A 24,357-nucleotide genomic window follows, 5' to 3' on the forward strand; every position below is an offset into this window, starting at 1 on the left:
CCTGGTCAACTCTCGTAAGAGTTTATGTCTTTATTAGATTTATAGAAATGAACTGGAATTGTGGAAACTTGTAAGTCCAAGCAAATAACAAGAAATCAAGGTTAGTTTCATCCCTATAGATAGACAAAGCTGGTTTCCGACTAGTAACCAAACTCTTGGTCTTCTCTTATTTTATTTTGTCTTTTCTTTTTCCTTTTTTAACCCTCCCTCCTTCTCTGTTCATCATTCTGACTTTCTTCTGTTCTTGCCTTCACCTTCTGTAAGGATTGATTGCATTCTTACCAAGCTAAGGAGATTTTAGCTAATAGAAGTGACTCGATATTTGATCACCGATGGACCCACCTATGTACCCAACAAGTGGTTTGGTCAGCTACATTTAAGGTTAGGAATGCAAGGTTAGGAAGCTATCAGCTTAGCAAGTTTCACATAATCTATGTATACAATTTAGCAGTCTTTCCAATCGTAAGGCCCTTTTGGTCCATAAGGGGAATGAGGGTTTCAGTGCAGACCACCTATACATTAACAGCCCTTAAGGTCCCACTCTCACGTCATCCCTGTGAATCTGCCCAGCATCAATATTCAGAAATAAAGGCAGAGACCCAGAAATGTGGGCTCTTAATTTGGGTATGCATTTTGTAACACCCCTTGTGCTGCTCATAGGACCCTAGAGCTGGGGAGCTGCATTGCCTGATTTGTGATGTTTTCCCCCACACCTTCTTTATCCAATTGTATCCTTTTCCTTTTAACCATTTACTCTCATCACGTAACAGTAGTTTCTTCTCTCCCTCTTCCTTCCCGCCTTTCTTTCCTTTTTTCCTTCCTTTCTTCCTTATCTCCTTCCTCCCTCTCTTTTTCTTTTCTTTTTCTTTCTTCTCTTTCTTCCTTCCTCTCACCCTCCCTCTCTCCTTTCTTTCCTTCCTTCTTTCTTCCTTCTACCCTTCCTCTTTCCCTCCTTTACTCTTTTTTCATTCCTTCCTTTCCTCTCTTCCTCCTTCATTCATTCATTCTTTCCTTCCTTCCATATTTTATTCTTCATAATTTTCCACATTACTTTTCTGTCTAGTTTTTTCCCTATACCCTTTTTCTCCACATTTTTATATTTTAAAAGATCTTATCATAATATTATACAGCTCACTAGTCATTTTTAAAATATGCACTGCCTATATAAAGAGACAGATTTATCCTGACAAAAATGCTGATATGGAGAATAGAATTCATAATTGTTTTGGCTGTTTCAATTAAACATTAGGAGAAAATGCTGTCTCAATCTTTTCCCCTAAGATTCAGTTTACCAGCTCTCAAAATACTAGCCCAATATTTTGGCCCCAGATGAGTTTTCTCTTCCTATAGTGGCTCTTCAAATGGAATTGGAAAAGGGCAAAAGAGGAATATAGCAGGATATAGATCTTGACTCACTGATAGCTAGCAGGTTTTGGAGAATGAGCAAGCATGGGAGTGGGGAATGACTCATTGAGATTCAATCCATAGACTCTTAATGTGGAAAACTCTTAGTGGATTAAAAAAAAATGTATGCACCTTTTTGAGAAGTGAAAATCCGCAGAATCAAGTTGATTTCCTTATCTATAGCATAAGGAGTTTGAACTGGAGTATCTCTAGGGTTTCTTTTAGTTTTAAAATTCAATGATCCTAATAGAGAAGAGTCATCACTGATGAAAGCAACATAGACTTCACAATGTTAGCTTAAAGAAGGCATCGTGAGGAGACATCATGGAATTCTTCTAACATTTAAAGTCTCCCATATGATCAAGGGGCTAGACTTGTTTTACTTGTTTCCTAAGACTAGAACTGAGATCAGCATATGGAAGTTATAAACAAGAGGATTCTTGATAAATGCAAGGAAAAATTGCCCTAAAACTACAGTGGTTGAGGGTAAAATCAGCTGATTTGGTAGATAGTGAGTCCCCTACCATCATGAATTATCAAGTGGATAGTAAATGACCACTTGTTCCTTCTGTCATGGAGGGGATTTCAACTCATCCAGAGAGTTCACAGGTTCCTTCCAGCTCTGATTCCAAGATTCTAAATCATAAATGCTGTATCAGTTTCTTTTATAAAAATATAAAAAATAAGTATTTCGACATCTGTCCCTTGAGCAAGTGGTGACTGCATTAAATTTGGGTTTGGGGGGCTTTTAACATGTTAAATTTGGCCTTTTATTGTTGTTTTCCTCTATCTTATTGAATCATTGAATATATTGTTTTCCTTGCCCTACTTTCTTTGCCTTGCTTCAGTTCATACAATAGTTAGAGTCTTGTCCATGAAAAGTGATTTGAAGGTAGGTGGGATACCAGGAAGAGCTCCCACCTCTGATATCCCTAGAGGAAGATGGAAATTCTTCCATTCATAATCATAATTCGTTCTTTTATGTTAAGATTATTTTGTTCTGTAGCTTCTTTTCATTGACTGTGTAGCATAAACAAGTTGCACCTTTAAAACTACCAGACTGGCATAGTCTTGCTCATTCATTTCTGTCAACATCCTAGGGAAAAACAGTTGAATTCACCCATAGCATGGATTCTATGAACTAAACTGGGCTGGGGAAGGGGTCATCTCCTTCTTCCCCACTTAGATCCTATGGTCATACCAAATGGGGTTGGGATTTTGATCTGTTTCATTTTTCCTTTTCAGTTCTAGTCACAAGCAATGAGGTACCTGAACTCAGCCTTCAATTGAAGGCATGATTGCAGGTCAGATGTTGCTACCAGTAAAGCAGGGTAGCCTTGAGTAGCCAGGATTCTGGGACAAAAGCTCCTTGGCTTGGTGGGACTGTGCTATATACAAACTGAGTTAAACTGTGAATCTAATTCTTTTCGCCTTTTTTCACGCTAAGGTGGTGGATGGGGAGAATAGTACCTCCATGTGTTGGGAAAATATATTTGCTCTTGTTATACCACTGGAAATGGCATAATAAATATAATACAATAATATTTAATATAACATTACATCATACTATATAATATAATTAAAGTTTGTAAATATTTGAAGTAAATACCTTTGAAATGGTTACATGGACTTGGGGTACACAGAACTCCTAAAATTGGTAGAATGTAGCCATTGAGGACCTGAGCTAAGGGCAAAGGAACTAGATGACCACAAATCCCCTTAGGGAATGAAAAAATCCCACATTTTGCCAGAAGGCTGAAAAGTGGCAGAAGTAGCCTTCTGGTAGTAGGAGTCAGAGTAATCACTGTTACATGTAGGTCATTATCTGGGATAAAATTTGACCCATCATGTTTGTGAGGAAACCTAGAGAGATTCTCTGCCCAGAACTGTTACTTTTAGATATCCTGTTCTTCAAGATCTATAGAAATTGGCAAAAAAAAAAAAAAAAGCTTAGGTCACAATTATACAGTCACTTCTTTTCCAGTATGTATTCCCTTACTAGTCAGTTCCATTGATGTAATTTTCAAACATTTTGCTGATTTGACTGGTAATCAAATTGTGCATTACTACAACCCCAAGTTTTGATATTAAGTTTTAATGTGAGAAAGATGAAATTTATGTTACCAGGTATAAATGATCATTTGATCATTTTGCATTTAAACAGACCTAAACTGTTTGCCTTATTTTTCATGAGAATAAAATGTCCTGTCAATTCTTAGGATACGAATTTCTGCACGAAAATCTACCAATTTTGACCTTCATTGATATTTCTCTAACTAAGCTTATTTATCTTGTTCTGTAGAGTGAAATAGTGATTCCATTTGTTCTACCCTTATAGTGGTGGGGATCTATGGGAAGGAATTCTAATTGCCCTTTGGAGTAAGGTGCCACAGGAAGTTTATCTGGTCATCTATAAGGATCACCAATGGTACCAGACTCTTAAGAATATAGTTGCACCCTGTGTAGAAAAGTACACTTTTTGTCCAGACCCCAGTTGGAGGGCTTTGTGTTTTTATCTGAAAGAAAGGTGGTATCTATTTGATCTCAACTTCCAAATTCCTTTGGAGGCAGCTACATGTGGTCTAGAAAGTGAAGTATAGACCAAGTTTCTATCTGAGATAGGAAGAGAGTTTTCTTTGCCTGTGACTTTTTTTTGCTTTTGGATTGAAAAGACCCTATGAGGCACCTAATGATCTTGTCCCACAACTCTGGAATGCATTCTTTCCTCAGAGCTGTTCTTGGAATCCCTGACTTTGTTCAAGGTTTAGATTAAATTCTGTGCATTAGAGGAAGCCTGTCCTGAATCATTCAGTGGGTTATTGCATTTCTCCAGCTTAGAATATAAGCTATTTGAGAGCTGAGATTATTGTTGTTGTTGTTTTTTTTTCATTTCATTTGTGTCATGCTTAGGGGGTCAATCAAGGGAGTTCTCTGATCTACTGAATGAATTGCAAGATAGTAAGCCTTTGTTTGGAGCTTTGTATCTTCCTATTAAGGTCATACTTTAGTGCTTCTGGAGGATATTTTTCACTGATATTTGACAAATTATTTGACTCAAACTCTAGTGGGATGGACCAGTGGGAGGAATTCCCGTTTTGTACCAGGTTATAAAAGTGGACTTTCAGTGTGTTTTGGGTCTGCTAGGCCCTTTGCTCTTTTACCTTTCAACATATATTCAGTAGGGACTTTTGGATCACTCAGGATCAATTAATTTACAAGCATATGGGAATCATTCATACCTTCTTAACCACATGGTAATCATAAAATCAGAAACCATGTGTCCCATGGAACAGTAAGAGACTTGGACTTTGAACTCCACCATTGATCAAGTTATTCAGCCAGTATGTGTCTAGAGGGAAGTACAGTAACCTGTTTGGCAACCCTAAGTTTATTTTCCTTCTGGTAATCTTTAAGTCAACTGAAAAGAATTACAAGATGAGATTCTTGTTATTTCTCTATGAAGTAAAAATGAAACTTATTTTCATATCAGGATACTATTTGCCTAAAGATAGAGTTCCTTTCCCTTTCAAATGGAGAACAAACCGTGGGATAATTCTATATGTCTGGAGGATTTGCCCTTATCTTTATGGAAAATATGATTCACCAGATTTCATGGTGCTACCTCATTAGCCTCCCCTCTTCATTAACCTTTCAAGGGAGTACAAACCATGAGGTAATACCACAAATATAGAGAACATTCCTACTTTAGGACCCTGTAGGACATGGAATTCATTGGAGACTGAAAGGTATTGTGATTATCGATTGCTTTCTTTTCAAGTCTCTTGAATCTGGTTCTCTTTATAAGTCATTTGGTCTGTTTATGATTTAGGGATTTCTTAAATAGGAAGATCAATTTAGATGAAACCAAATAACTTCCCCTCCACTCCACGTCTAATCAGTCTTCAGAGTTTGTCTTCTCTGTCTTCACACCAGTACCTTGCTTTCTATTCCTATAAGCACCATCTTTTTTTGAGACCCTTCTAGGTGAAAAGCTTCTGCAATAGTTTCGAAGCAGGCCTTCCTGCTTCCTGTCCCTTCACCCTCTGATCTTGTTACCATATTCTTATGATACTGATTTTCCTAAAACATGAATTTCTTAATGTTACTTCCTTGCTCTAAATCCTTCCATGGCTCCCTATCATCTCTAGGATAGGTGACATTCAAGGCCCTCCATAAACTAGTTCCAATGTTCTTTTCCAGACCTATTTCTCATTATTCCCCACAATGAATCTTTCATCTAGTCAAATCGGTCTACTTTCCCATTCCCTGAAGACATTAGGTAGTCATTCCTTTCAATCAGGAAATTTTCCTTTATGTATACACCTTTATGCCATTTAATTTATCATATCTCATTCCAAAGTGATAGTTATGTGAGAACTGATTTTACTCTCTTCTATAACAAGGGACCTACTCTTGGAACATTATATGTTAGGGGAAAAAAAGTGTAGCTTTGGAGGACCTGAGCCCGTATACTCCTTGCTACCAGTGTGACCTTTGGAAAATGACTCAAACTTTCTGGAACTTAGCTTTCAAATGTGAAGAATAAGGTTATTGCAATAAACCCCTAAATTTTTTTTAACTATTCTGTTATAGGCTGAGCCTTACTTAGTCTGGTCTCCTCATAGTTTAAGTCTAATATTGGAATGATATGAGGTAGTCATTCCCCAATTTAAAAAAGAGATTTACTTAACCATGTTAAGGTAAGACTGTTCACCAAGTATATGTAGCAAGGACACTAGATGAATGAAGTTCTCTACCTCTGAATTGCCCATCCTGGTCATCATTAGAGAGAGGCTAGAGTTCTTCATTGTCTTTCTGTACTTAGGTGACCTGGAGCTGCTGTCAACCAGTCAGGCCCTTGGCCAATTAAGTCTCTTGGATTCTTTAAGGAAAATCCAACTTGTGTGGGACAGAAGGGGTTAGGTGGACTCCCATTGACATGTAAGTCTATGATGTTTGATTCTGCCTTCAGCCTTTCATCCCACAGACAGCTAGTTGACAAGCCTTATTTCTTCGGCCTTCACAGTATCATAATTCTTCCTCCCTCTCAGTTTGGTGTGAACTTCAAATTAGATATTACCTTTAAGCACTTTCTGAGCCTTAAAGAGCTATAAACATGCTAGCTATTATTAGGATATTATTATTCTCTAATTCCTGCTCTTATCTTGTCCTTTCCCATCTTTGTAATTTTTCTCATGCTGTTCTCCATGAATTCTCCCCCTGCCACATCATGATTTCAATCCCTTGAAGCCTCTCCCTTCCTTCAAAGTCCAATTCTTCATCAAAATGTGAATAATAATAACACTTACTTCCTAGGATTGTTATGAAGATAAAATAGGATATTTTCAAAGTCCTTTGCAAACCTTAAAGAACTAAATGAATGCTACATTATAATGTATGTATTATGTTTCTACAATATACATATGTGTATATATATAATCACAATACAATATAACACAATTTCAAAAGACTTTGGAACTCTGATCTATATAGTGACCAATAAAGACTTCATAGGATCGTAGATTTAAGACTAGAAGAGATCTGAGAGGCCATTGAACCCAACTCTCTTCATTTTATGGATGAGGAAACTGAGTCACAAAATGTTTCATGATTTTTCCAGAGTTATATGGATGGTAAGTGTTTGAAGCAGAATTTGAACACAGATGTTTCAGATTCCAAGTCCAGCATTCCCTTCATACTGCCTCTCTATAAAAAATAGAGACAGAATTTGAACTCATGTCTTCTGAAAGCCTGCACACTGATAAAGCATTTCTAGCACCTCTTGGTGGAGAGTAATGGAGAAGAAGTTTAGAATGAGAAATTAATTTTTAGGTAGGACAAATATTTCTTTGTCATCACTTCACCATACTTACTATTTACAAGAGGGGGTTCCTACCTGGGGGAGGGGGAAAGTGAGTAGGGAATTAGTGGGAAGAGGAAAAGTTGCCAAAAGAAATAAATATGAATAAAATACTTAAAAAACACAGAAAACAACTAAAAGAAGGTCAGAAGAGAACATAAAGAAATAACTATTTAATGTTAAATTTACCATATGCTTGAAAAAGACTGTAACAGAAATTTACAGTTCATATTTAATTTTTGTTCTCTGTATATCAAAATATATGTTTGGCAAATATTTATACTTTCAAATATATTGGTTTTACCCTAACCAAAAAAATATTTAAAAAAGGAAACCTAATCCTAGGTTTTATTTAGGTTAGATCTTATCCTTAACTAGTTGTATAACCCTGAGTAAATGACTTCATTGATAATAGCTAACATTTGTATAGTGCCTAGTATGTGCTAGGCACAGTGCTAAGCGCTTCACATATATTATCTCATTTGATCCACATAGCAACTCTGGGGGATAAATGTTATCATTATCCCCATTTTACAGATAAGGAAACTGAGGCAAGTAGAGGTTAAGTGACTTGCCCAGAGTCACACAGCTAGTAAGTATCCAAGGTTGAATTTGAACTTAGGTCTCCCTGACTCCAGGCTCAACATTCTATCCATTGTGCTGCTACCTTTATGGATCTATTATTATGTTTTTTCTGGACAATAAGGAGCCTGGTATTAGTGATTTCTATGATTCCTTCCACATCTGAGATCACAGCAGTATAAACATCTGAGGATAACTTCTATAAAAAAATAGCTGTATTCTGACATCATTATTTTTCTTTGCCTTTTATGCTTGAAAAAAATCAAATTTCAAACATAACATCCATGTCAGTAGACATCTTCAGAAACTCTCAGGCAAACCAAATGTGTATTTCATTCACTTAATACAACAATGAATTGACCATCTGAAACAAGTTGTGTGTGTGGCTTAGCAAAACAAAATTAAGAGTCATCCTAGGAAAGGACATTGCCACAGCTTTGGCGTAATTAGGAATCATCATAATCAAATCCAGGAAATTGGCACATCTGCTTTTCAGGCTGTTGATCCAACTGTGTTGCTGAATGTGCCGTACTGGCAAGAACAGTTCGGATGCAGCTTGATGTGTTCTGCAAAGCTGTCTTTGCATAAATATTTACATAATTTTCTCCAAATACCGTAATAAGCAGTTGTTTTTTTACCACTTTTTCTCCCTTGGGTTATTATTTCTTTCCATCTTTCATCCTGGGGATGGAGTGCTCACTTGCTACTATAAGAGTTTATCTTTTTTTAAAAGGTCATATGTCGAGAGAGGAAACTCAAAATAAAAACAAAACAGTCCATTAAATAAACACCCATTGATTTTTCAAAAACCTCTCATTGGTATTAACTCAGCTTTGTTGTGCTTCAGATATGTTTATTCAGAGCAAAGCTTGGAATGGCAATCAGGAGACTTTGATACTTGTCTTAAATCTGCCATTAACTAGCTCCTTGACTTTGGGCATCACAGACTCTTTGAGTATCGATTTTCTCTATTGTAATATGAGAAATGTTGATCTTTGTGATCTTTTTCAAGTCTAAAATTCTATGGAATCACTTATGAATTCTTTGTTTATTTTTATCATTTTCATCAAGAATGTTTAAATCCACATAAATAATCCGATGATATATTTTGATATTTATTATGGACTCATAGATCAATGGGCCTTTGATCTACCTTAAAGAATATATTAGATAAGGTCTTGATGATACCTTTTTCTTTAATGCATGGACCACAAACTGGATTTGGATTATAAAGCCACATAGAGAAATCCTCTGAGGATTGACACAGATAAGCAAACATATCTTCATTTCAACAAATATAACAGAGGAAGAATTTTCTCCTCATCATGATTTAGGAAAATGAATTCCAAATAGTTGGTTGGATTGATATAGATATAGATAAGCTTAAGATCTAAGTAAGAACCAAGACTGATAGGAAAGAAGATTGAAGATAACCAACTAACAGGGATTTAAAACAACACCTTTTCATAATTGCCTTTCATGTAGTCTACAGGAATTTTCTGCTCTTTGCTAAAGAATTCAGCAGTCTCTTGAAGTTCTTCAAGAATCATGGTTTATTCTTGTTAGATATTCCTTTACTTCTGTCCTGCAACTTAAGAAATGACCACTAATGATTACTAAACTCAGTATGTTCAGTTATTTATTTTGAACTACAGAGATATCACATTGAAAAGAATCATGCAGCCAAGTATGGGATAATAATGAGCTGATATATAGCACTTTATGTGAAAGTTTGATCTCTGTATTAGTCCTTTAAGACACATATTCAAGGCATATTGTCTGTATTTTACAAAGTGAACAAATTGTCGCTCAAAGTAGCATAATTTTTATTGATGTACTTACCTGTATATAAAGGATGCTTAGACTTATCTATCTTTTGAAGTTATTTGGCTTTTAAAGACAAATTTTGCATCTTCTTCCTAAAAATTCCTTTCATTTGCGAAACACTTCCTGTCCCATAATTTCTAGATTCTTTACAGATTTGATCACTCAGGTATTAAAGCTGTCCTTCGCTGGTCCCCTTCTAGAAAAATGCTGGAGTACCCAACATGCTCAAACAAATACAATGCATGACTAGGAAAAACAAAACAAATAAACTATGAACACACTGAATCTTTTTGACTAATGGAGCTGGAAATCAGGTAGTTAGAAGCTATTATAAACTTTATCTTGCAGATGAATATATTAAGGCTCAGAAAACTTAAGTGATCAGAAATCATAATCAGAACCAGAAATTAATATTACTGAAGATTTCCCTTCTCCTTTCCTTTCTTTCTATTACAATTCCTTCCCTCCCCCCTCCCTCCTTCCTTCCTTCCTGAATATTCCTTATTAATGGTTTTTATGAATATATCACAATCATTTTGGAATGTATCAAGCCCTTCTCTTCCCCCCAAAAGAAGCCACTCTTGTGACAAAGAGAAACAATTGAGCAAAACCACAGGATTCAGTGACCATATAGGACAATGTAAACAACAAATTTGGTCTTTTCCTCAATTTTAGAACCTTAGAGCTTGTCAAGAGAGAAAGTGGTTGTCTCAACCACACACACCAATGAATAATTTTTTAAAAATCGGCAGTGCAAATTACCTTTTTGTACATCTGTATCTCTATCAGTTACTTAAATTGCTATATTTTGATTTTCCCATTTCCTAATAGTTCTGACAGCCATCAAGTTTCTCAAGTGCTTACATTTTCTTTGGAAATAGATACCTATGTTGTGTCTTTAATTGGTAACAGTTATGATCTGATTCAAAGGCTGAACGTCTGTCAGTGAGTTTTATATTCATATTTATATCCTAAAATCAGAGTTGTTTTTTTTTACTTGTTCTGCCTTCAATTATCTTGGACAAAAAGATTTTTTAAAAATTCCACATATGTCTTAGCACATTTTGTAGTTTCTAATCTAACCAGGATTTTTCAAAAATCTCCTTCTGAAGTCATCTTTGGAATGCATTTACTTTACCTATAATTTCTTTGCTTTTTTTAAAAAAAGTTTCTTCTGTATAACTGTGAAGTGCTTATTATTTTCTCTTTGGGGCATTGCAGATTCTGCTAAACTTTCCTGAAATTGCATGTTTGAATGGTTACAAGGGAAAGGAAGGAAGGAAGGAAGATAACTACTGTGGTGTTTAAGCCCATGAGGAAAGGAGGAATCAGTGAGCTTACAACATGGGGGCTGATAATGAGATTGTCTGAAACAACCTATTTTTCTCAGGATAATGGCTCCTTTTGATAATAAAATTTAGGACAGTCAATCAATTGATAAGTTGCACTGTATTTATTTTGCCATTTAATTCACAAATATTCCTAAAAATGCATGTAAAAATGTGCGCCCTGTGCAGGCCCAAATTGCCTAACATGGAAGCAACCTGCATCTTGCATTTTCCTACCATGTCTCCTTTGGTAAGTAAAAGTAACCTCCTTTGATGCAGTGCATAAGCAGAACAAGGTGAACTTTTAAAAGCGGCCAACTGAAAGTCTTATTCTTTCCTGCTGTGTCCAGAGAGTGAAGATCACTGTTCACCCACAATGAAAGTGCCATGACCTGAACTTGGAGAAGATAACTTTGCTTCCTTTTTACTCTGACTCTAAGAAATGAGTATAGGGTATCAGTTCTCATTTATCCTCTTCATTTTCAGTTCCCAGTGGTGATCTCCATTGGACCTGGGAAATCAAGCCATAAAGACTTTGGAACTAGTACTCCAACTGGTAGAGAAGCCCAGTGAAGCCAGGGTATGTGGAATTCAAGGTAGGGGTGGGATGTGTGTGACAGGCATGGTTTGGAATTTAGCACTGTGCTCTATAGAAATTATTTGAGCTATGAATCTAATTCCCCTTTCTTTATAAAGATAGATTTCATGGGGATGGGTTGGGTGGGTGGAGGAAATTGTGCATTCCATATATTGGGGAAAGTAAGTTCACATTTTTGTGATTATATCTTTTGAAGTACATATTTTCCCAAAAAATCTAATCTAATAGCTCATGGGTAAATGAAACAAGGGTTCAGGTGACAACCCTTACCATCTAAGGAAACATCATCAGTGGTGGCTATAGACACTGGCAGAGAACCTAGACACCATAGGTTCCCTTAAGGGTACCAGAGAACCCTGGGGTAGGAGTGAGATACAACACACCTGGCTTTCAGGTAGTGATGATCCCAGTACTCAGTGTCACATGTGCAATGAAAGCATGCAACTATATCAGAGTATAACCAATTGTTCTTTAAGGGCATAAGCGAATTAAATTTTGTCAATATTTACTTAGTTTTCCAAGTACAGTAGGTATGAATTGGGTATTTTCTGAAGGAAAGAGACCTGTTCTTTGTAGGAGTGTGAATCAGAACATTGGGGCCACAGTATATTTGGTTTCAGACCTCCCTGCTATCCCTAGATACTCCATGATTTAGATAATATAGCTATAAGTAATTTCTGATAATTTAGATAATAATAATAATAAAACAATAAACAATGATTTAGAAAATAACCCTTCCCCATCATCATCTTAAACTTTCTATACATTTCAGGAGAAGCTAGAGAAATTCAGGAAGAAATCTGCATAGAACAAACCTCCTCCTCAAAGGTAGCTGTGCTTCGAGTAAGAATAAAAAAATCCCATCACCCCAAGTTATTAGATGCATACAAATAGCCTTTGGGAACTATACAAAAATTTCAGATTTTTTTTCTCTGTCAAAAGTAAAAATGTTTACCCTAATAAATTAGACTCTAATACCCCAATAACTGACCAAATGAAAACTTTAGTTCATTAGAAAATACAGAGAAAAACAGACATATGTGCATATATATGTATATTCACACATACATATACATATAATGAAAAAATGCGTACGAAACTTCGGGTAATAAACAGCTATATTTAGATTTTGAATATCACATTAATTTGCCATGAGGTTTCTTTGCTCTGACATCATTTATAAGTGATATTTAAATGAAACCACAATTTCTAAATGCTTTTAAGTTTTAATAGTGTTCCACTTTCTATATGGAGCTGTAACCTGGATTTCAGCTGGCATGCTCCTTAAATAAAATTGGACAGAGTACAGGAAGAAATGAGAAGGCTCAGTATTAATCTACTTGTGCTGCGAAGCAGGCTGACTCCATCATTACGCACAACATTACTGGATTTCCCCTATGTTTCTATGTTTCTGAAGTATTCTTACTCAGCATGTCAGAATTTCAATAACTCTTTCAATAACTCTTTCTGTAAGAACACATTTAAAATACAGTATTAATTTTAAAAAATCAAGTCTAACATTTGCCTTTCATTTTATAACTATGGACTGCCTTAAAGTATAGACATGTCCCTATTAAAAAAAAAAACATGCAAAAATGTGTCTTCAAATGGCAAAAATGATTTGGGTTTTTATGACTAACCTTAAAAGTCATCATGGATGCTGTATTAATGGAATTTATATTAGAGGGAAAAAAGATGACACATTATACAGATTTGAATTACATTTGGAACTCACAAACATAAAATGCCTCAAAGTGTCTCACAAAAAGCATGAGGAAACAGTGATGGATTCTTTTGAAACAAAAAGGAAGAAATGAAGGCTTCCCTGGCTTATTTAGTTCTTTGTATTCCTTATGGAACTCGAATCAGTCAAGACCTGCCTTCTTTGACTGTATACACTGGCTCTTCCCTCAGGGACAGACTTTAGTCTAAGTCCTATAGATTTTGTGTCTATATTACAGTTTCATTAGTTACTTCATTTAAAGGGTATGACCTCAGTCCATATTGAATCAATCTTTAGAAGTCTTGCTATAATTGGGGTTCAATGGACTTCACTAGACTACTCTTTGGACCAGGAATTAAATACCCAGTAATGTTCATTCTCATGACTTCATGTGGATTTCTGGTTGTATTGAAAAGTGAGGTTACCACTGCTCTTCCTTCTGTTGTCCATAGATGCATCCAAAATTGGTCTTGTCCAAAATTTAATTTTTTTCTCTTTTCTTTCTTGTTCTTCAATTTTATTTTTGTTTTTCACTTGGGGATGAGAGCAGAAAACCTCCTACTGACAAGGCTGTGGTTGGTTTAATACCCCAGGGACTCTGAAAGTTTACAATTTCAGAACAGCACTACCTAAGTCATCTTTGAAGGACTCAGTCTACCTGCTCTGAGAGGATACAATAAGTGAATATCTACAAAGCCAACAACATAGAAATTACTTAGAAGAGAGAATTAACTCTGGAATTTGAGAAGAATTAATGTTATGAGGAAAACAGATTAAGTAACCATAAATGAGAGAATAAAAGCCCCAAATAGGTAGAAAAATAATTAATGAAGAGCACAAAGCAAAGGCATTCTTAAGAAAAGGTGTAGAAAAAATAAACAAAGAAAGGAGTTACAGAGGAGAGAGGGAGGAATTTTGAAATATCCACTTAGCTGATAAGAGAAAGAAAGGGATGAAATTAGATTAATAAATGAAAGAATGGAAAAGAATCCAGTAATTTAAGTGAAGAGTTAACAGAGCCAGCTGGTTTATTTGTCAAATAGGAAGTACATTCCTGAAAGCTTGTGATCTCCAGTGTACAACAATCGGGGAATAGACACCCACCAGAGTTATTCTTAGAACCATGAGAGAGAAGGTTGTGTCAACTGCCACCCCTCATCAGAAAGCCCCAAATCCCAATATGACTGCAGGCTGTTTTTCATTATTTAGAAGAGTTAGTGATTTCAGAGGTATTGTGGAAGATTTCTATTTTCTTGGAAATATGTTTTATCATTTTCCTGACCTACAGAATTGTCACCAGCAGATAGTTTCTTTGTTCAAAGTTTTTGCCTTGAAGATGAGTGAGATTGGAGGTAGGAGGAAATTTCATTGAATATGGACAAAATTTTATCCTTAGTTGTTGTCCATCATTTTCAACGGGGACCAAAATGACATCAACATGTTAAAGTGAAGATTCAGTGTGCCTGACTGTGGCTGATCAGAACAATACAAGCTCAGAATGCTCAGCTACAGGTTGGGCACAGATAGCCCATATGAATTTTAGGGATGGACACTCCAAATTTGGTCATCCTACACTTACTTTGTGCTATCTCAATTCTACTTTGCTCATAGAGCACAGAACCCTTTCTGATGTGCCCACTCCATGCAGAGTGGTCCTGTGCCAGTGTCTCGCATATTGCACAGTCAAATCCAAAGTTCTTGAGAGAGACTTTGAGAATATCCTTGTATCGCTTCTTCTGACTACCATGTATGTGATTGCCTGCCCCATGTGAGTTCTCCATAAAATAGTCTTTTTGGCAAGTGTGCATTTTGCAGTCAAACAACGTTGCCAGCCCACCAGAGTTGCGCTCTCTGAAGCATAGTTTGAATGCTTGGCAGTTCAACTCAAGCAAAGACTACGGTGTCTGGAACCTTGAACTGCCAAGTGATTCTCAGAATCTTCCTAAGAGTTCAAATGGAAGAGATTCAGCTTCCCGGCATGGCACTGGTAGACTGTCCATGTTTCACAGGCATACAACGATGAGGTCAGCACAACAGCTCTGTAGACCTTCAGATTGATAGATATCTCTTCTCTCCCAAACTTTTCTTTGTAGCCTCCCAAACACTGAACTAGCTCTGGCAACGCATGAATCAACCTCATTGTCAATGTGTACATCCCTGGAAAGTAGCTACCAAGATAAGTGAACTTATCCACAGCATTCAAAACTTCTTTATTTATTGTAATCAATGGTTCCATGTATGTATGGTGTGGTGGTGGCTGATGGAGCCCCTGTGTTTTCTTGGTGTTAATTATTAGGCCAAAATTAACACAGGCAGCAGAGAACTGATCCATACTTTGTTGCATCTCAGCTTCAGAGGCTACTTTGAGTGCACAATCATCTGGAAACAGAAAATCATGCACCAACACTCCCTCCACTTTGGTCTTAGCTTGTAGCCTTTTCAAATTGAAGAACTTACCATCAGTATGGTAATCACCTTGATGCCGTGTTCATCCTCATTGAAAGCATCTGACAACATGGCTGAAATCATCATGCTAAAAAGCATAGGAGCAAGTACACAGCCCTGTTTTACTTCATTGGTGACTGGGAAGGCAGGAGAACACTGTCCACTATCCAAAACCCGGGCAAACATGCCATCATGAAATTAACGTACAATACTCCTGACCTTCCCTGGGTAGCCAAATTTTGACGTAATTTTCCATAAGCCCTCATGACTAATAGCGTCAAACGTCTTGATAAGATCTACAAACGTTGTGTACAGATCTCTGTTCTGCTCCTGGCATTTCTCCTGGAGTTGCAGGGCAGCAAACACCATATCAATTGTTCCTTGCCCCTTTCTGAAGTCACACTGCTCTCAGGCATATAACCATCTTCCAGGTGAAGGATCAGCCTATTAAGGAGGACTCTAACAAGAACTTTGCCAGGAATGACTAAGAAAGAGATCTCCCTGTGATTGTCACAGGACAATCTATTCCCTTTAACCTTATAGAGATGGACAATGGAAGCTTCCTTTAACTCCTGGGGGATAACCTCCTCTTGCCATATAACCTGGAAAATTTCAGTCAGCTTTTGTATGAGCAATGGTCCCCCTACCTTGTAAATCTCAGCTGGAATAGAATCAGCACCAGGTTCTTTGTCACATGAAAGGAGCCTAACAGCCCTCAAAACCTCTTCTTCAGTTGGAAGTTCAGCTAAAGAGGGATTGATTTCAACCTGAGGTAAACAGTCAATGGCCTCAGCATTGATTGACGATGGTCTGTTGAGAAGACTATGGAAGTGTTCAGTCCCTCTCTCTAGGATCATGTCCTTATCACTAATCAATGTGGTTCCATCAACACTGAGTAGTTGTGATGCACCATAGGATTTTTTTGTCCATAAGTAGCTCTCAGGGAATCATAAAAGTGCTTTGGATTGTTACTATCAATATAAAACTGAATTTCATCTGCCTTCTTACTGAGCCAGGAGTCCTGCATCTCTCTAAGCTTTGCTTGTACTTTGCTTTTAGTGGAATTAAATGCTGTCTTCCTAGAGGTGGTTGAACTATCCTGCTGATATATCCTGTGGAGTTCTTGTTTTTCATTTAGCATCTTCTGAATTTCCCCACCATTTTCATCAAACTAGTCTTGGTGTTTGTGAGTGTTCTGACTTTGATGCGCAAATGCAGTGCTGTACACCAAATCTCTGAAAACTGTGCATTCCTTTCTGCTCCACTGTTGCCAACTATGTGTTGGCTCAACTTTCTCTCCAAGTTAGCAACAAACTGTAGAAGGAAATTTCATTGAATATAGCCAAATTTTTACCCACAGTGATGTCAATCACTCACTGGGATACCGTTTTATTGAGAAGCATAGACTCAGTCTCACCCCCCAAAACCTCACACAATAACTTTAAGAGGGTCAGATATGTCATGGTTTTGCAAATGTCACTAGGGTAGGATCTGGAAGCAGTCACTGGCTTTTGGGGCATGATTGTTCTGCATACCATTTACATGGTTCATCTCATTTTCTTTATACATTGGCTTAACCTGTGTTTTGGGACAATATTCAAGGAGAGCTTGCAGTAAAAACCCTCTCAAGATGAGTTTTAGATCTGATGCAATAAAGAAATCACTCTTTTCCAACATAATTGTCAACATCCTAGTTTTGAAATCTGCTTAGAACTTTTTATCATTGAAGTATGTGACACTAAATAATACAAGTACCCCTTTTAATAACTTCATCATGCTGTGTACAAAGGCTTGTATAAAACTATTAGTCATTGTCAAAACCCCCAGAAGTTCTAAAAGGGTGAGTTCCCTTCAAAGTTTATTTATTCACCGATAATTTTGTGGTTGCAACCCAAAATCCAGAAGGATAACTTCACATTGAGAAGGTTTCTTTTTTTCTTTCATGAACCAAAATGGGTATGTTGGAGTTTTTCAGATCTGTAAAATACATCTTCTGGTTCCTTCCTCTACTATGCACATGAGTGATGTCCTCCAAAGTATTTATGAACAATGCCTTTATTACCCGTAAGACCCATGTGCCTACGTAATATTTTCTTAACATAGCTATACATATCTGTTAGCCAAGGAACAAAGGTTAGATAAATCCATCAGAACTTCTGGAAAGGCACAGTGTTCCATCTTTGTTCAATAGCAAAACTCTCACATATCTGTATGCCTTTTAAGTTCCATTGCATACCAAACCCTCAAAACTTTCTAAATATACTCAAATAAAATGATTAATCCCAGCCAATTCATTAGAAATCTATAAATAAAATCTTTTTACCCACTTAGGGAAGTTGCAGTGATTCTATTTGAAGGAGTCAGTTCTGTGAGAGTATTAACCTTTCAGAGATAGATCTGTCTGTCCAGCCCAGCTGATGCTACTAGTTCCTTGTCCTTGGAATAGGCTAAGGCTTTCACATAATCCTTATGTATCCTTAATGTTAACATGTTGGAAAAATATTAATTACTCATGGGTAAATGGTACCAACATAATAAAATGATATTTTTACTATAGAAATTCCTAAATTCTTTCTTTTATTAAGTGGCATATAAATCAAGCCAAAAAAGAACAAGGAAAATATTTTAAAAATTAATCTGAAACAATTCAGAGATATTACCTCATACCTATTAGACTAGATAATATGACAGAAAGGTAAATGACAAATGTTGGAAGGAGTGTGGGAAAATAATGAGACATTAACGTACTGTTGTCAAACCTGTGAATTGATTAAGCCATTCTATGGAGTAATTTGGAAGTATTTCCAAAGGACTATGAAAACCATGCATACCTTTGACATAGCAATACCGGTACTAGGTCTGTATCCCAAAAGAGACAGAAAAAAAGGAAAAGTATCTACATGTACAAAAATATTTGTAGCAGCTATTTTCGTTTCTGGGGGTAATGAATTGGAAATTGAAGGGATGCCCATTAATTGGGGAATGACTGAATAAATTCTGGTATAAGATTATGATGGAATGCTATTGTGCTATAAGAAGTGATGAGCAGGATGCTCTCAGAAAAAACCTGGAAAGACTTATACCGGCTGAGGCAAAGTGAAATGTACTGGGTACAAAGTAACAGCAATACTGTAGGATGATCCGCTGTGAATGACATAGCTGTTCCCAGAAATACAATGATTCATGACAACTCTGAAGGACTTAGGACAAAAAATGCTATCCATCCTCAGAGAAGAAACTGATGATGTCCAAATACAGATCAAAGCAACTTTTGATTTTGTTCACTTTATTTTTCTTGAGTTTTTTTTTTGTCTGTTTTCATGACTATTATGAATATGTTTTACTTGGCTGCACATGTATAACCTAAATGGAATTGCTTGCCTTTTCAATGGGAGAAGGTGAGGAGGGAGAAAGAATTTGGAGAGAGAATTTGGAACTCAAAGCTTTAAAAACAAATGTTAAAAATTGTTATTTACATGTAAGTGGAGGGAAATTAAATACTAAAAAATATCAAAAGAAAAAAATGACCCGAAGGAACAAAATGTAAGGAATCTCAATCAGTCAATGAATAAGCATTTATTAAACAACTACTATGTGCCAGGCACTGTGCTGAGTACTGATGATACCAAGAGACAAAATGGAAAAAAAACAAGTAAGAAAAAAGTGGGCCCAGAAGTACCAGATTTCAAACTATACAACAAAACGGTAATTCTTAAAATTATTTGGCATTGGTTAAAAAATAGAGGTCAATCAGTGGAAGAGATTAGTCATACAATATGCAGATATGCAGAAAGAAATGAGAACAGTTGTGTAGTTTACAGGGATAAGGACTAACTATTTTATTAAAACTGTGGAGAAACTGGAAAGAAGACTGGCCCAAATTGTGTATAGATGAACATATAATGCTGTTAAGTCAGAATTAAACTCCAAATAGATATAGTTGTCCCTTTATAGTTTGATTAGAATAACATTAGAAGTGAAAATTAACTTGTATATCATTGCCATTTTTATTAGATTGACACTAATCAGTCACAAGTACTGAATATTCCTCCAACTGTATATTTATTTGTTAAATTACTTTAAGGAGCTATTTGTAATTGAATGTATACAAGTCCATTGTGTGTTTTATTATTTGATCTTTAGATACTTTATTAATTTTTTTAGTTACTTGGATATAATATTCTTTTCTAATGCTATCCCTTGAGCTTTTATTATTATGTGGAAATAATGTCTATTTTTCTAGATTTTGTAACCTGAAATATTATTGAAACTGTCAATTGTATAAATTAGTATTTTTGCTTATTTCCTATGATTTAAGGAATTATGCTATCAACAAAGAGGGAAAATTCTATCTCTTTTTAAATCTTTATCTACTTTTTTCTTATTATATTCCAGAATTTCTTAAATCATGTCAAAAATAGTGAAGAGAATAGGCATCTCTACTTTGCCCCTGTATTTATTTATTTATTCATTTATTTTTATTATTATTTTATTTATTTTCAGTGTTCTACAATCACTTCCATATAACTTAGATTTTTTTCCCCCACTTCCCCCCTCCCTTCTCCCTCCTTCCCTGTGACAGCATACAATTTTATATAGGTTCTGCACATACATTCCTATCAAATACATATTCACTTTAGTCATGTTGCATAGAAGAATTAAAATGAATGGGAGAAATCATAAAACAAACCAAAACATAATACATGAGAAAATGATCTGCTACATTCTGCAATTGAATTCCATAGTTCTTTCTCTGGATGTGGAAGGCATTTTGCTTTAAAAGACCATTGGGAAGTTTTTAAGTCCCTGCATTGCAATGAAGTACTAAGTCTATCAGAAAAAAATCCTCACATGCTGTGGTTGTTGCTGTGTACAAAGTTCTCCTGGTTCTGCTCCTTTCACTCAGCATCAGATCATATAAGTCTTTCCAGGCTTCTCTGAAGTCTTCCTGTTCATCATTTTTTATAGCACAATAGTATTCCATTACAATCATATACCATAATTTATTCAGCCATTCCCTAATTGATGGGCATTCCCTTGATATCCAGTTTTAGGCCACCACAAAGAGTGCTGCTATAAATATTTTTATACATGTGGAACCCTTTCCCATTTTTATGATCTTTTGGGGATACAGTCCTCGAAGTGGTATTGCTGGATCACAGGGTATGCACATTTTTGTAGCCCTTTGGGCATAGTTCCAAATTGCTCTCCAGAAGGGTTGGATCATCTCACAGCTCCACCAACAATGAATTAGTGTTCCAATTCTTCCACGTCTTCTCCAACATTTATCATCTTCCTGTTTTGTCATGTTAGTCAATATGACAGGTGTAATGTGGTATCTCAGAGTTGTTTTTATTTGCATCTCTCCAATCAATAGTGATTTAGAGCAGTTTTTCATATGACTATAGATAGATTTAATTTCTTCCTCTGAAAGCTGCCTGTTCATATCCTTTGACCGTTTATCAATTGGAGAATGACTCATATTCTTGTACATTTGAGTCAGTTCTGTACACATGTTGTAAATGAATCCTTTATCGGAGATACTAGTTGCACAAATTCCCAGTTTTCTGCTTTTTTCCTAATCTTGGTTGCATTGGGTTTAGTTATGCAAAACCTTTTCAGTTTAATGTAATCAAAATTATCCATTTTGCACTTCATAATGCTTTCTATCTCTTGTTTTGTCAAAGATTTTTTCCCTTCTCCATAAATCTGGTAAATACACTATTTCTTGCTCCACTAATTTGTTTATAATACAAATCTTTATACCTAGATCATATACTCATTTGGACTTTATTCTTGTGTACAGTGTCAGGCAGTGGTCTATGCCTAGTTTTCGCCACACTGTTATCCACTTTTCCCAGAAATTTTTGTCAAACAATGAGTTCTTATCCCAGAAGCTGGAGTCCTTGGATTTATCAAACAGTAGATTGCTATATTCATTGACTACTGTGTCTTGAATACCTAATGTATTCCACTGGTCTATCTTTTTGTTTCTTAGCCAGTACCAAGTGGTTTTGATAATTGTTGCTTTATAAATACAATTTGAGATCTGGTAGAGCTAGGCCACCTTCCCTAGCATTTCTTTTCATTAGTTCCCTTGCTATTCTGGACCTTTTGTTCTTCCAGATGAATTCTGATACTTTTTTTTCTAGCTCTAGAAAATAATTGTATGATAGTTTGATTGGTATGGCACTGAATAGTAAATTAATTTAGGTAGAACTGTCATTTTTATTATATTAGCTCAGCCTACCCACAAGCAACTGATGTTTTTCCACTTACTTAGATTTGACTTTATTTGTGTGAAAAGTATTTCGTAATTGTGTTCATATAGTCCTGGACTTGTTTTGGAAGGTAAACTCCCAAATATTTTATAGTGTCTACCCTAGTTTTAAATGGGATTTCTCTTTGTATCTCTTGCTGTTGGGCTTTGTTAGTAATACATAGAAATGCAGATTTTTGTGGGTTTATTTTGTAACCTGCAACTTTGTCAAAGCTGCTTATTATTTCAAGTAGTTTTTTACTTGAATTTCTAGGATTCTTTAACTATATCATCATATCATCTGCAAAGAGTGATAACTTAATTTCTTCTTTGTCTATTCTAATTTCTTCAATTTCTTGTTCTTCTCTTATTGCAACAGCTAACATTTCTAGTACCGTATTTAATAATGGTGTTGATAATGAACATCTTTGTTTCACCCCTGATCTTAATGGAAATGCATATAGCTTATCTCCACTGCATATAGTGCTTGCTGAAGGTTTTAGGTAGATGCTACTTATTATTTTATGGAAAGGTCCATTTATTCCTATGCTCTCCAGTGTTTTTAATAGGAATGAGTGTTGTGTTTTCTCGAAAGCTTTTTCTGCATCTATTGGGAATATCATGTGGTTTCTGTTAGTTTTGTTGTTGATATGATCAGTAATGCTAATTTTATTCCTAATATTGAACCAGCCCTGCATTCCTGGCATAAATTCTACCTGATCATAATGTATTATTCTTGTGATAAAATGCTGTATTCTTTTTGCTAAAATCTTATTTAAAATTTTTGCATCTATATTCATTAGAGAAATTGGTCTATAATTTCTTTCTCTGTTTTGTCTCTTCCTGGTTTAGGGATCAAAACTATATTTGTATCATAAAAAGAATTTGGGAGGACTCCTTCTTCACCAATTTTCCGAAATAATCTATATAGTATTAGAATTAACTATTCTTTAACTGTTTGATAGAATTCACTTGTAAATCCTTCCAGCCTTAGATAGTTTTTCCTAGGGAGTTCATTTATGGATTCTTCAATTTCTTTTTCTGAGATGGGATTATTTACATGTTCAATTTCCTCTTCTGTCAGTCTGGGCAATTCATATTTTTTTAAATGATCAAAAATGATCATCTATCTCTGCTAGGGTTGGAAGCTCAATTCCATGTGGACAGTCTCGGGCGGGTAAAGGTGAGAACTTCTAAATCTTAGAGTTCTCACGAGGCCCCCCCCAGGAAACGGCTGGGAATCGAGGTGAACCGAGCTATCTCGTGTATTTCCGCCTCTTCCTGTGAGAAACGTGATGGGAGAGAGCTCTCCCCACCCTCGAGATTCTCCCGGATTGGAGCACACCTAGTTACCTAACAGGCACGGTATTCAGATGCAAACTATGCCGCTGCAGAGCTTAAGTAGGATCAGGAAAGCCTGAAAGCTCTCTTGGGCGGAGGGGCGCGGAGCGGACAGGACAACAAGGCTCCGCTTTTCCTCTCTCCTCTCTCCCCTCCCCCTCTCTCCCCGCTTACACTTCTACTTCCAATCTCTTATTGTAAGATCTTTGCCTCCTTGGGAGATCTTTCTCTTTCCCTCCTAAGGAAGAATTCCCCTGCACTTGTAACTAGACCCTGAAATAAAGCTCAACACTTGTTCGACTCTGGAACGTCCTTTCTCTCATACGAGCATCTGGTTTGGCCAACCGAAGACCTCGGGATAGAGGTAAGGGAAGACTCGGGTAGCCCTCAGGCCTCTAGGCCTGGCATATCTCATTTAGATTTTTAAATTTATGGGTATAAAATTGGTCAAAGTAATTTGTCATTATTGTTTTAATGTTCCCCTCATTGGAGGTGAGTTCACCCTTTTTTATTTTTTATATTGGTAATTTGGTTTTCTTCTTTCTTTTTTTAAATCAAATTGACAAAATGTTTATCAGTTTTATTGTTTTTTCATAAAATCAAGTCTTGGTTTTATTTATTAGTTCAATAGCTTTCTTAATTTCAGTTTTATTAATCTCTCCTTTGGTTTTCAGTATTTCTAATTTGGTATTTACTTGGGGATTTTCAATTTGTTCTTTTTCTACCTTTTTCAGCTGCATCCCCAATTCATTGATCTCTTCTTTCTCTATTTTATTCCTGTAGGCATTCAAAGATATAAAGCTTTCCCTAACAACTGCTTTTGTAGTATCCCATAATATTTGGTAGGTTGTCTCATTGTTGTCATTGTCTTGAATGAAATTGTTGAATGTTTCTATGATTTGTTGCTCAACCGACTCATTCTTTAGGATTAGATTATTTAGTTTCCAATTAATTTTTGGTCTATATTTCCATGGCCTTAGATTACATATG

At 36.0% G+C, this 24,357-nt stretch overlaps 1 pseudogene; it reads right to left on the reverse strand.

Moving 5' to 3' along the window:
- Nucleotides 1-17,474: 17,474 nt before the first annotated feature.
- LOC140514775 (WD repeat-containing protein 48 pseudogene) lies at nucleotides 17,475-18,257 on the reverse strand (annotated as a pseudogene).
- Nucleotides 18,258-24,357: the final 6,100 nt, after the last annotated feature.

Source organism: Notamacropus eugenii, chromosome 7 (genome assembly GCF_028372415.1).
Source record: "Notamacropus eugenii isolate mMacEug1 chromosome 7, mMacEug1.pri_v2, whole genome shotgun sequence".
Lineage (NCBI taxonomy): Eukaryota > Metazoa > Chordata > Mammalia > Diprotodontia > Macropodidae > Notamacropus > Notamacropus eugenii.